This window comes from Anopheles coluzzii, chromosome 2, assembly GCF_943734685.1.
Source record: "Anopheles coluzzii chromosome 2, AcolN3, whole genome shotgun sequence".
NCBI classification, from domain to species: domain Eukaryota; kingdom Metazoa; phylum Arthropoda; class Insecta; order Diptera; family Culicidae; genus Anopheles; species Anopheles coluzzii.
In genome coordinates this window covers 55,412,254-55,424,491 of record NC_064670.1, presented here as the reverse complement: position 1 = coordinate 55,424,491, position 12,238 = coordinate 55,412,254, and the positions used below count along the sequence as shown (strand labels likewise).

The window sequence follows — 12,238 nt, the reverse complement described above, 5'->3', positions numbered from 1 at the left end:
AAGGAGACGGGAGAACAGCGATTGTGGTGCCGGTTTTTCTGCACGAATCCTCTCTTCACTGCTTTTCACGAGCGAGCAGTGGGGAGGAACACCATAAGTGGTTCCCTCTTGTGAGGTGCGGCTTGGTGAAAAATTTTCGCCAGTCAGAAAACAAGTACCACTCAGGAACCGTGTGCTCAGGGCCGGGAACCATGGATGTGATGTGTGTCGCCTTACGTTGTACACACACCCACACACACGCGGCGCTCAGATGTACCGGAAAGGCACGGAACCCAGAACCAGGACAAGCGAAGGCGCACACGACTGCCATTCCGACACAAAAGCGCGAATATGGCTAAAAAAATAACGTGGCGTAGTGAGCACGGTAGCAAAAATGAAGCACGATACTCAAAACCACCGACCGAAATAGGGGGAAAAGGGGTGAGGGTGGGTAGTAGCTAGCCACCTGTGTTTGCCTGTGCCACCTCCACCTCCGTAGGAAGAACAGCAAGGAAGCCACTTTCTACGACCACTTGCCCTAATTCGGTCAGCAGCTAAACTCGAATGTGGAAGAATGAAGGGATGTACGTCGAAAGGAAGAAGGATTTCATCCTCACGCTGCCTAATCCTTCTTGTTGTTGACGTCGCACAGGCGGCAGCAGTATAGGCGAGTGAAACAATTCAGCTTTAACGGCACATTTTTGGTTTGTTTAAAAAGAAGACTAAGGTAACGTATTTTGCTACACTTGGGATCGAATTTGACACATCGCAATAAGATACACTTGCATTTCCGGGTTCCTTCGGTTTCGAATTCATCGTTCAATGGTCGCCAGAACTGGAAAATCTAGCTGCGCCCAGTTTCGAATTAAACATGATCTATTTTTATGGCAATACAGTCAGTGTGTGTGTGTGTGTGTGTATGTTTTTCTCCCATTTTTCTGTTATAGTTTTTGTTCAGACTCGCGTAGTTTGTTTGTCAATCGATTTTTTGGAGGACCCAGCCATTGGAACAAACCGCAGGCGGCTAGAGTTGTAGCAACAGAGCAGACGGTTAGAAGATACTTCAATCAATCGAATCGTAGCAAAACCAATTCAAACTGATAGATGCGACGTTAAATCAATCCCGTCTGACCATCCGTTGTTCGCCAGCTCGTGCGAGGACGCCGACAAAGTGAAAAAATCAGGGAGATATAACCCTAGCGGTGTCACTGGTGATGGGCGCGGGAAGCAGACGAAGCGATAATTGCATCATAAAACGTTTCCACTGTGCCGTCGGGGTGCTAGCGTACAGTATCGATGGCCCAGCGCGCGTCAGGTTACTGACCAGCTCAACTTCACGACGGCACGAGGGTACCTTCGATGTTTGAGGGCCGGGCGTGGCATAAGCATCGAAGGATCTTCTTATCTTGCTCCGAGTCTCGTTTCGGTTCAATTCGTTCTTGATTCGCACGACGACCCGACGTTTGCCTGGTTCAAAATGCACAAACATCTGTGGAAGCAATGGCCATGGTGCTGATTATGTCGTTGCTTTCGGGGTTACACTCACGGCCATTACTGGATTCATCCCTCAGCTTTAGCCCCGCTACTCCGGACATTTCGCCGCTCCCGCAGTCGTGCAGTGCAACAGAATGCATCTTGGATGTCTTGTGTGGAGGTTCTTTTTTTGTTGTGTGTCGTATCCCGAGTGCTTTATGCGTCTTTCAATCGTCCTCGGGTTCGATTGTCAGCATAAGCATGGGGTACCGTGGCGGTTGTTAAAACTGCGACTTTCCGGGCAAACAAAAACATACCAACCAGCCAAATGGGATGAGAGAGCTTCGCGGAGGCAGGGAAACAGAAAAGCTGCGACAAACTCTCGCACAATGTCAAAGCTGTGGCGGAAAACAGGGAGCTGTTGAATAGCTATAGCTGCCAAGATAAACGGCTCTCCCTGCGAAAGGGAGTGAGAGCGAGCGCGCATTTGAGAGGCCACCGAAGAAGAATCCAAAAAGGGGTGTCATAGTCGTCGGGCGACGACCAGAAGGAAGGTTTTAATGCGATAGGGGATGCGCAAGGGCGCAAGCAGTAGGAGAGCATGTCTAGACGTGTCGATTTTTGTGAGGCCTCTTGTTCGGCTGTTGGCCCAAATTCCAGCGTCATACAACCACATCCACCCTGCCACAAGCCTCCTTTGCTCCTCTGCCCACCCAAATCGGCTAAACTGCGGGAGGGATGCACCAATGCGCGAGGGTGTGGAAATCGGGTTCAAGTGGTCGCGTCATTCCCAGAAAACTTTCGCAGGCAGTTTTCGGTGGATCGGTGGTGTTTGGTGGGAACCGAAAACAAAAACGGTCGCGACGTGGTAAGGCGACGCGTTTCGCTGCGTTCAGCGTTGCATCCCCCTTCTAATGGTAATCGGGTGCAACAAATTTCCTCGAAATCTGGTTTGTCAATAGGGGATCGATTTTTTTCTTTCTTTGCTTTCGGCACCTTTCTTCTAGGAAGCGCAACCTCGTACATTGCAAAAACATTGAGTCGAAAGACACTTAGAAAGAAGAGCTAGAAAGAAGGTAAGGAATGTAAAAGCTTACGAATTGCATTGGCACTTGCATTCGGCAACAAGAAAAGAAAGTGCAAATTGTGCAAGTTTAAGCAATCGTGGTTTGATTTACACGACAAATATATGTACACAGTAAATATTTTTAGTCGAATGTTGAAAAAAAAAAATTATATTCATCGTTAAATTTTCTTAGCTGACACTAAAACGCTCTAAATTCCATTTACACATACGATTATAATATACTTTTTAGGCACAATTGAAGTCGTGGATGAGGTGTCTACATTACAATCCAACAGCGTTGCTTATATGCACACCAACATCATCGACGGATCAAGATGGTTGTTGTTGGTTGGTTCAACAGTGGACCGGTTTCTTTTTTAGCGACGGTTCTCTTTTGTGTCGCGTTTTGCTGCGATGCGTTCGTTTAATGGCGCCCGGTTTAGAAGAATCCGTTTACGAAGCTGGTGGGAAGTAAAGTGGCCGAAAACAAAGTATTAGGAACGCCTCCGAAAATTGCTGATCAATCTGCCAGAGGCCATGTTGATTTTGAGATTAGAAATGGTTGATCATCGTTTAGGTGGTAATCGAATACCGTGCCTAGGTGCTTAAATAATGAGGTAAATTAAGAATTCTCAATGTGAAGAGTACGGCAATGCACAAATAAATATGCCTGGCAATATTAAATCACTGGAAAACAACAAACTGTTACACATTAAAGTAACACCAGTTAGATCGTCACGTGCCAAGTGCAGGGATTGCCGCAATACGATGTAAATGTACATGTGCACTAGCTGTCGAAAACACGGTTGCGGCACTCACCATGTTCGAAATAATTTGGAAGGAAATGCTAATATATATTAGCGGCTTCACAATGTTTCGTTGGTAGCAAACCAGGGCGAAAGAAAACAGAATCGATAAGCTAAAAAAATAATCATTTGCCTTTCTGTGTTTAAGGTTGACTGTTGCTGGGGTGAGGGTTGGAAGGGAAGGGCTTTTGCCACATTATTTCTTTGCTGTACTCAAACTACTACGTGGCGCAATTTTGTCAGAGATCTGCGAAATGTAACAGCTTTTCAAGTGTGCTTTAAAGGTCATTTTTTAGATCTGCACTTGTTGTCATGCATACTAGCCGGAGTTATACAAAACGTAGGACATACAAGCAGCTGATTAGCATATCAATTGATGTTTTATGAAAGGTTGGGTTGACTATTTTGCGTTCATTTTGTAACACAGAACACACTGATCCACACATTCACGCATTTAGCTTAATAAACCTCTCTGCTACGTTTGGTGCTGTGTCTTATGCTGTATCTATCCTCTAAACACTTATTTTTGAATAATATTTCCCACACTCTATCGAACTGGTCTTATGAACGTATCAGTGAATTTGAAATGCGTGTTAAATAAAAGAAAATTGATAAGCATGAAAGTCAGCAGAAACGCAAAAAAAAAAAATGATAGAACGTAACTAACGATCCACAAAAAAATCGTCTCTACAAAGAGATTTCTCTTAGCTCTGTCAAGCTTAATGTAGAGTTTCCCTTAGAGGCATCCTGCCCAACTTTTTGGAACGCGATGCATTTGGCCGCAAATAAGGGCATATATGTGTGTGTGAATGAGTTTTCTTTATGCTTGTGTATGTACGTGCGCACATGCGTTTGTTTGTGTGCTGTGCCTATGAACGTTCGTGTGAGTAGTAAAGAGCAGTGAAACTCATATATTTTTCTGAATGCATTTTTTGTGCATAATCTTTTAACGTTTCGGTGCATACCGGTCCTCTAGGCGGCTCCTTGGCGGACGGGTATTACTACATTGTGCATTTTCAGTAGCAGAAAGGTAGCAGAAAAGAATCCGTTCCCGTCCCTAGGGTGAGGCGAACGCCGCAAAACGGCTGGCCCGTTGTCTTGTTTTCTTCCGCCGTATCACCTTTTACCTTCCATAACAAGTTAACGTTGGAAACGTTGGCAGTTGCTTTGTACAAGAGCAATGCAAACATAACATTTCTCACATCTCATTCTTCGTATTCGGAGCGGTTCTAGCCGGCATTACTGGCTGACCATAGCTTGTCCTGCGTTTTCTATTCGGTGCTATGCTGTATTCGGTGCATGATCCGCCGAGTCGGACGACGACGGTGCACACGCTTGTGACGACATTGCAAATGACGCTGATAGAATGATGGCACCGGCACACAAGGTGGGTGGCGGCATCTTTTGGCGACTAGCCTTCAGGCAGCGTCATCCATCCGCCGCACCGACCGAACGCATACTCTAGATATATTCGAACGTGCATCCGTTCCTTGCAAAGTTTTTCAAGAACTCATACACACACACTCACAAACAAATACAAGGACCGTACGGAGCAAGGTGTGCAAAAAAGTGCATATAGCACGTGTTAATATCATAGGCATATATAGATGTTTTGTTTTTCTCTCAACTCAAAACATGAGCTCGGTGGATGTTTAATCTACACTCAGAGTATCAAAAGACGATATACATTTTTTTTTATTCAAATAATCTACACATTTGTAATATGTTTCCAACCATCAGTTTCCATCAGCAATTTGCATTTCTATTGGGTGAAATGGGCAAAAATTAAGGATAACTGACGCTAGTCATTACAAAGTACATGTGGTATAAAATGTGCAATGTGACAGTGCCAAAGCATAGCAATTATGCTTTTCATTGCTGTCGAAACCCAAAAGTACAGCAAAAAAATCAGCTCAGACAAGCAAAAAAATAACACATACAAAAACACACACCTTGAATATAAAACAAAAAAAGGGCGAGGGAGGTAGAAAGAAGGCAAAAGGCACCCCAAACACGCATGCACAAAGATTCGAACCTTCAGTTTGTGGTTTATTCGTTTGAAGGGTGAAGGACTGTAATGAGCATGTTGGTGCATTTTCGGTGCATTGAAGCCGGTGCATGTGTGCATTCGTATTCATACCAAAGGTGCACTGGGTAGCTGGAACGGAAACGTTGAACCGAGGCAGGGGAAAGGGATCTTGATTCGAGCCACCGAAAAATGCATTCTAACATGCATGTGTGCACAAACATACCCGACGTGTGCATGTGTGGGCCATGGCCCCTTGTGCGCTGTTTTCGGGATGATATTTTTGCAATGGAGGATTACGGAGTGAGTAACTGTGTGTCTGTATGTGTGTGTGTGTTTGCACGAGTGGGCTGTTTTTAGGATGTAGAGGAAATGGAATGATAGAACCCTGTGCCAAGAGAGACTAAGATAGCGAAAAGTATAGCAAGGGGTTTACGGGGGGAAAAGAGGAATGAGGGCAGAGGCACTGAGTCGCAGCACGAAACAGGGAGAAATGCATGTGGGAGTGTAATTTATGCCACCGTCAAAAAAGCGTTCTTTAAAAAACTTCACCAACACTTATGCACACACACACATGTATACAAAAAGACAAAATAAATCTCAAGGAGAGAGACATGCAACTGGCATACAAAAATCGTACCGTAGGAAAGTGGAGGCAGTTTTTGTAGGTTACGAGCTGCGAGACGTAAACATTGTACGGCAATTCGTCCTTTCTTGGGACTTTTTTGCGTTGTTTCCTGCACGGCTATAGCTTGCGCGACAGGCTTACACACACACACACACACACACACACGTGTTCGCTCTGTTCCTGCGGTGAGTCGACCGAAGATGGAAATGCACTTTTCTGCAACGGGCACTTGGGGTCCAAGGCGAATCGGAAACGAACCATCAGGCGGTGGAATGGTGGCTAATGAACGGTAGTATAAAGCCAACCATCGGGGGCACTACGACGACGACGACGATAACGACGACAACGACAACGACGACGACGACGATGACGACGAAAGACGACAACTGCAAGCAGCACACCTCCAAGGCTCGAACGTCGTCATCCCATTCTCTGGCACGGTATGATGCATTCCGCGTATAGGTTTTCGGACCATGATGGCGCTGCCGGGGCTTCGTCTCGTTTGGGATGAAGGTTGCAAGGGTGCAAGTTTAAAATTTTGATGAGAACTTGCTTTACTTTTTTCCACCCTTTTTGTGACGCGACAAAAAAAATGCATCCAAACATTGCGGTCGATGGATTGGGACGGCCACGGTGTGGCAGTGTGTAAGGGTGTGTGTGTGTGTTTTTTTGTTGTTGAAATTTCGCACTCTCACATGTGAACCCCTCATACAACTAAGCAAATGTATGTGTGTGTGTGTTGGTGTGTGTGTGTTGGTGTGTTGTGTGGAGTGTTGGTGACAGAAATGCAAATTCAGTGTGAAATGCACTCAGAGCGGGAAGCCGGAGGATACTGCCGGTGAACGGTGGTGAAGGTGAATCTAAAATCCTCGATCACAAAAAGGACTAAGGCATGTGGAAAGAAGAGAAAGATATGTGTTTGACAGCACAAAAAGAACGAGAGAGAGAGAGAGAGAGAGACAGAGAGAGAAGGAGAGATGATACACAGACGAGGAAAAGGAGAGAGAAAAGGAGAGAATAAATGCATCGTATATGCATTTTTTCTTCTTTTGAGCCAATAAAAGGAAGGGCCGTCCCAAAAGGAAGTTCCTTCCGCAGTTTTCAATCACAGCGAGCGGTTGCAAGCGAGCCAGCCACCACCCTACCACACGGATTGGGCTGATGCCGTTGGAATGGGGGGGGGGGTCCAAGGGAATGTCCGGGGAAAAATTCGTTGCATCGAGTGCAAATGCATCTGAGGACGGCGAGTCCCTGGCTGCATACGTAGCTCGTAACGTGTCGCGCGTATGGCGTACCTTTGAAGATTCGGTTCTTTTTCCTTTCAAACGGGTAGCGCAGCTAGCGCAGGCAGCATATAATACCAACGAAGTAAGTTGAACGGAAGTTCGGCAAGTTCATTAACCTTTCTCTGGAAGGGCAGGCCCGCGCGTCGGGAGGGAGGTGGGGGGGGGGGGGTATTTGTGTGTGTGTGTTTTTTTATGAAAATTTGATGACACGTCCTCATGCGGTGGCGACAGCTTAGTGCTCCATACATGTATGGGAGAGCGCAGAATTTTGATAATTTATCGATTTTTGCTGGAAACGAATTCAAATTACATCAAACGTTCCACGTCCAATCGTTTGAACTGCCTCCAGGCATACACATACATAAGCATATTGCCTTATATTGTTTCTTTTTAATGACACAACCAATGTTATCGAGTTTCCGTAAGACTTGGTTAGCTGTTACAATATTTGGCATTCACAAAGGCAGTAGAAACTACATCGTTTTGGGACAGATTAGTATGGTCCATTCGTAAGAAGTTGCCTATAAACGGGCGATGCTGTTTGTAAATTTATGACATTTTCTTGAATGACTATGTGACAATATCATCATATCAATAAAGATGGAACCACATCTACTTATTTTTTGTTACAACTTTTATCACATTGTGTATGGCGGAATTTGCACAGCGCTGGGTTACGCCTGTCGAAGGTATGTTTACCCCTTTCATCACTCTCGCAGTGGGTTATAGAAGTCTTTGTTGGATGAAGAGCCTTGGGCTCAAGAAACAAGGCCTGAAACTTGGGGCAGCAGGTATGCTTATGCCGCTCCCCGCAGGACGTACCGTTTGCGTCGAATGCGAATCGATGTGATTAAATATTTTAAGGTCATATTTATTATTTATGAAACTCGCGTACTCCCCTAAACCCTACGCTTGATTTCTGTGCATGTTTCGGGGTTCCGACGGTGGCGGTGGCGAACATTACAAGAATCTGAACAGTAGCAGTGGCGGCGCAGGAGGTAATTTTCGATTAAAATTGCAGCAATGCAACGCACCATCGTAGTTCAATGCGATGCGGCAAGCGCTCGCTAGCGCGGCAATGTGCGCTGTGTGTGCGTGTGCTCTCTTGCGCCCGCCCCCCATAGCAAGATTGTCCCTTTCGATCGGTTCGGGGGATTTTTTCTCTCCTGCCGTTCGGCCCTTGTCAGTTTCTTTGTCCAAGAAGATTGGCCGGCACAACGTTGCATCGCGGCCAAATATGCGTGCCGTCGGCGCTGGGGCACTAGGCACTATGGGCTAAAAAAAAAAAAACATACTGGAGGGAGGAGGGTATAACCTCGAGGAGTGTGGGTCTGAAATTGCAATAAGGAATAAAAAACACAGCATGCGAGAAAACGAATCAACGCAAAAAGGTCACGACGACGAGCGAGTTTGTGAGGTCGCCACAGCGCGACGTAAGCCCTCCATCATCATCGTCGTGGTCCGAAAGGCGCGAAACGCTGCGCTACGCAAGTGGCATTTCGTAATGTTGCTGACATTTGATGGCCGATCAGTGGTTGATCCGCATCCGGCCGAGATTGTGCGGTGTGTCGGTTGTGTTTTGGTGTGGCCGAGCGTTTTGCTGCGTTAACAATTTATTCGAGCCTCTTTCGAGCTAAACACCCCAACGCTGTCCCCTGCTCTCTCTCTCTCTCCCTTTCGTTCGTTTCCTCGCGAAATGAGATCAAAGGTGAGTAGGACTATGGTCACATAACCGGCTGCCATCATTCGAATCATCCCTGCCGCACTAGTGGTGCAGCAGTGGAAGATTGTTTAGAAAATACGTTGCGTTACAGACAGCACCGAACGACCACCCGCTCTATTACGAGCAAATATGGAAGATAACTGTTCCCGCAATGACACCCAAGCACTCAAACTTATCGTGTTACCTTCTGGTTATTTAAAACATGATGATAATTTGCCACGTATTACCATTACGGTGGTGCTCATGTGGCTTTCATTTGCTTCAAAGCAAACTCGTTTTCGTTCAAAGGAATGTGATCCATCCCAGATATTATTTTGACTATACGCTTCTAAGAATATATTCGCGCGAAAAGGGAAGATGCAAACTAACGTTTGTCATACACAAAATCGTTCTTGTATCATTAAATGGCCAATTATATCAGCTTGATTGGTGTCGCTGAAACATTTATATGCATGTTTTGTTGCATTTTAAAGTTGCGCTTGTATCGCTGTCAAATATTCGGCAACAAAACAGCAACAGATTCGCAAAAGGAAGGCTAAAAAAACCGGCCAGTCTTTCACCTTTACTGTTTGGGTTTCAAAGATAACGCACGCTCGATAAAAAGAAACAAAACCATTTTTAATCCATCGACCATTTGTTAGGGCAAGGTAAACCTGTAGACAACGGAGAGTTGGGGAGTGCAACAAAATAAAATGAAATATTTCCAACCTCACCATACGAGCCTAGCGCCGCTTCTAATTGGAATACACTCGTTGATAAATATTGTTGTGTGGGTGTGTGTGTGTGTGACATAGCGACTGTTTGTATTATTTCAACGTATTTCCAACCAAACGCATTCAAGTCCATCCGGTGCGAATTGCTTCCGCCGAAGTGCCAATGAAAATAGGTGCGAATAGAGTTCGGAAAAATCATAAAAAGCGATTTACGAGAAAAGTGATGCATCACACACAAAAAAAACTATGCTATGGAAATGATTATTTTGTGAACGATTTGAAAAAACACGCATCCGTCCATGCACACATCCATGCCGGGCCGATGTGGGAAAAGCAAACGCAAGCAACAAAAATATGGTTGCAAATCCATTGAATTCTTTTTCAATAATTTTGTTTTTGTTCATCGCTGGCACCATCTAGTGCATATATTGTGGCACTGCATGGCAAAAAAAAAACAAACTCCAAATGACAAAGGCCGCAGGCAGAAAAAAAAGCAAAAAGGAAATAAAATGTGGAAAAATAGAGAAATTCCGACAGGTGCATCATTCAATTAACAGCCAGAAACAATGGAATAGATTTTCAGTGCATGTGTGTGTGTGTGTTTTTTTTTATATATAAAATGGAATAGAAAAATCCTTTTGATGGTACAACATTATTGACCCGATGGTGTTTAAGCATTTTGCAGCGAAAAGAATGGAAATGGAAAAAAAGAAATCACATGGGTGAATACATTGAATGATGTCGGGTGAAAGAATGGTCCGATCATGCATGCATTTCAGGCGGGATGTAGGAATAAAATGTATATTTTTCCATTGCATTTCGTGAAACACAATTGTATACGATGGCATGCATCTATCTGCACGAGCTTAGCTAACTCTTACGATAATTGTGCTAAGGATGAATGGTGATAATTAATTCTCAGAACTGTTCTCATTTCTAGGAGTTAACGATGATCCAGTAGCTAATGCAAAAAAGTATTCATTTCACACAATAAATGTCGCGTAATATGTTGATGAGCAAAGACGAGCAAGTAATTGCCATCTCCTTGTTCACTCTTGTTGGATCAATTTTGAAATCTTCCAGAACAAATGTGCAATATTTTGCTGCATTTATGAAGCGCAACTGCACGCAATGAATTCGACGACAAAGAATGCATCCGTCAGCTTCAATCTTACAATTTGTCAAACGCTCAACACGTTTACCGTAGATTGGTGTGAAAAGAATCACACACTTACGATCCATAAAACGCGCTGGTACTAATTTGTCATGCGGTACAGTGACACGGTGCACGGTGCTGCCGCAAAAGCTACCCTTTTGATGCAAAGTGCCACTGCGACCAATGATGAAAGAACGCGGCCAGGCAAACAAGCAAGGGCGAGAGTTCGAAGGTGTCTTTTAGGGTGGTAGATAAGTAAATAAGAAACACATTATTTTGAGAGATGTGTAGCGCTGTGTAGCGTGCGAGTACGAGAAGGGAGGAATAATGTACGCATGTTCTTCTTAAAAGAGGAACATATAAAGAATCTAAAAGGGAGCTACGGAAGCGTTTTGAACCGCTTTTAAGCATCTGAATTTGGGGCTGGAATTAAGATCATGTGCAGACTATTATATTACGATCAAAGATTGGAGCTTGCACAAATGTGTACCACATGTAGTTGCGTGCACTAAGCGCATTGCAACAAAACGCTCAACACGCGCGCCCCAACACATGCAAAGTGAAAGCAGGAGAGCAAAAAGAAATATACGATTAAAAATTAAATTTGGAAGATGCATTTCCCAGCGGTCCCCTAAATTGTGTAATGGTTGATGCAAGCAGCCTTGTTTTCGTTTTTGTTTTCCGTGCAACTTTCAGCCGATCGACTACCACGAAGTCAGAACGCGAACGAAAAGGAAAGTTGAGAGAAAATGCCCGAGAGCAATGACCTCGACCGACTACTTTGTCGTCTTGCCGTTCTTGCCGTCCCTCTTGCATTCGGCTTCCTTGCACTGCATATGCACTTTTTGTGCAAAAGAAACACAGCCGGGATGTAATACCGAGAAGCCAAACAAAACGGGAATGAAAAGCGAAAGGGTTACCCCCGAAAAGGGTAAGCCATGTACGAGAACGAGAAACATGCATTCGTTTACCGTCGGCCAAATTGTAGCCGTTGAATTTTTTTTTTTGGCATCGCATCAGTTTCGTTTCGGGGGTATAGGGCATTTATTCAGATGGATGCAACAACAACAACAATAAAACGGAAAAACAAAATACGGTGAAAGTGGAAGGGCAATGTGCTGGAAAAGGCCGAAGGCAAAGTGCTGTGCAGAGTGCACCAAGTTTTTGACACATTTGGCCGCGTTCCCGTGTCAATGGCGATGATGCACCGGGTTTGGCAAGGGCCACGATGCTGCAGCGATGATGCTTCGTTTTGTTTTGGGTGCTCCGCTTTGCAGCCCGTTTCGCAACATGCATGATGATGATGATGATTATTGCCGTTATTGCTGCCGTTTTTATGATGATCATTTTGGCGGCAAATTAACCTCACGCGCGCGCATCTG

General features: G+C 44.8%; 1 protein-coding gene across 9 annotated transcripts in view; it reads right to left on the bottom strand.

Moving 5' to 3' along the window:
• LOC120949156 (mushroom body large-type Kenyon cell-specific protein 1) overlaps window positions 1–12,238 on the bottom strand; it is a 118,341-nt gene that overhangs the window by 23,210 nt on the left and 82,893 nt on the right. The window lies entirely within an intron of this gene.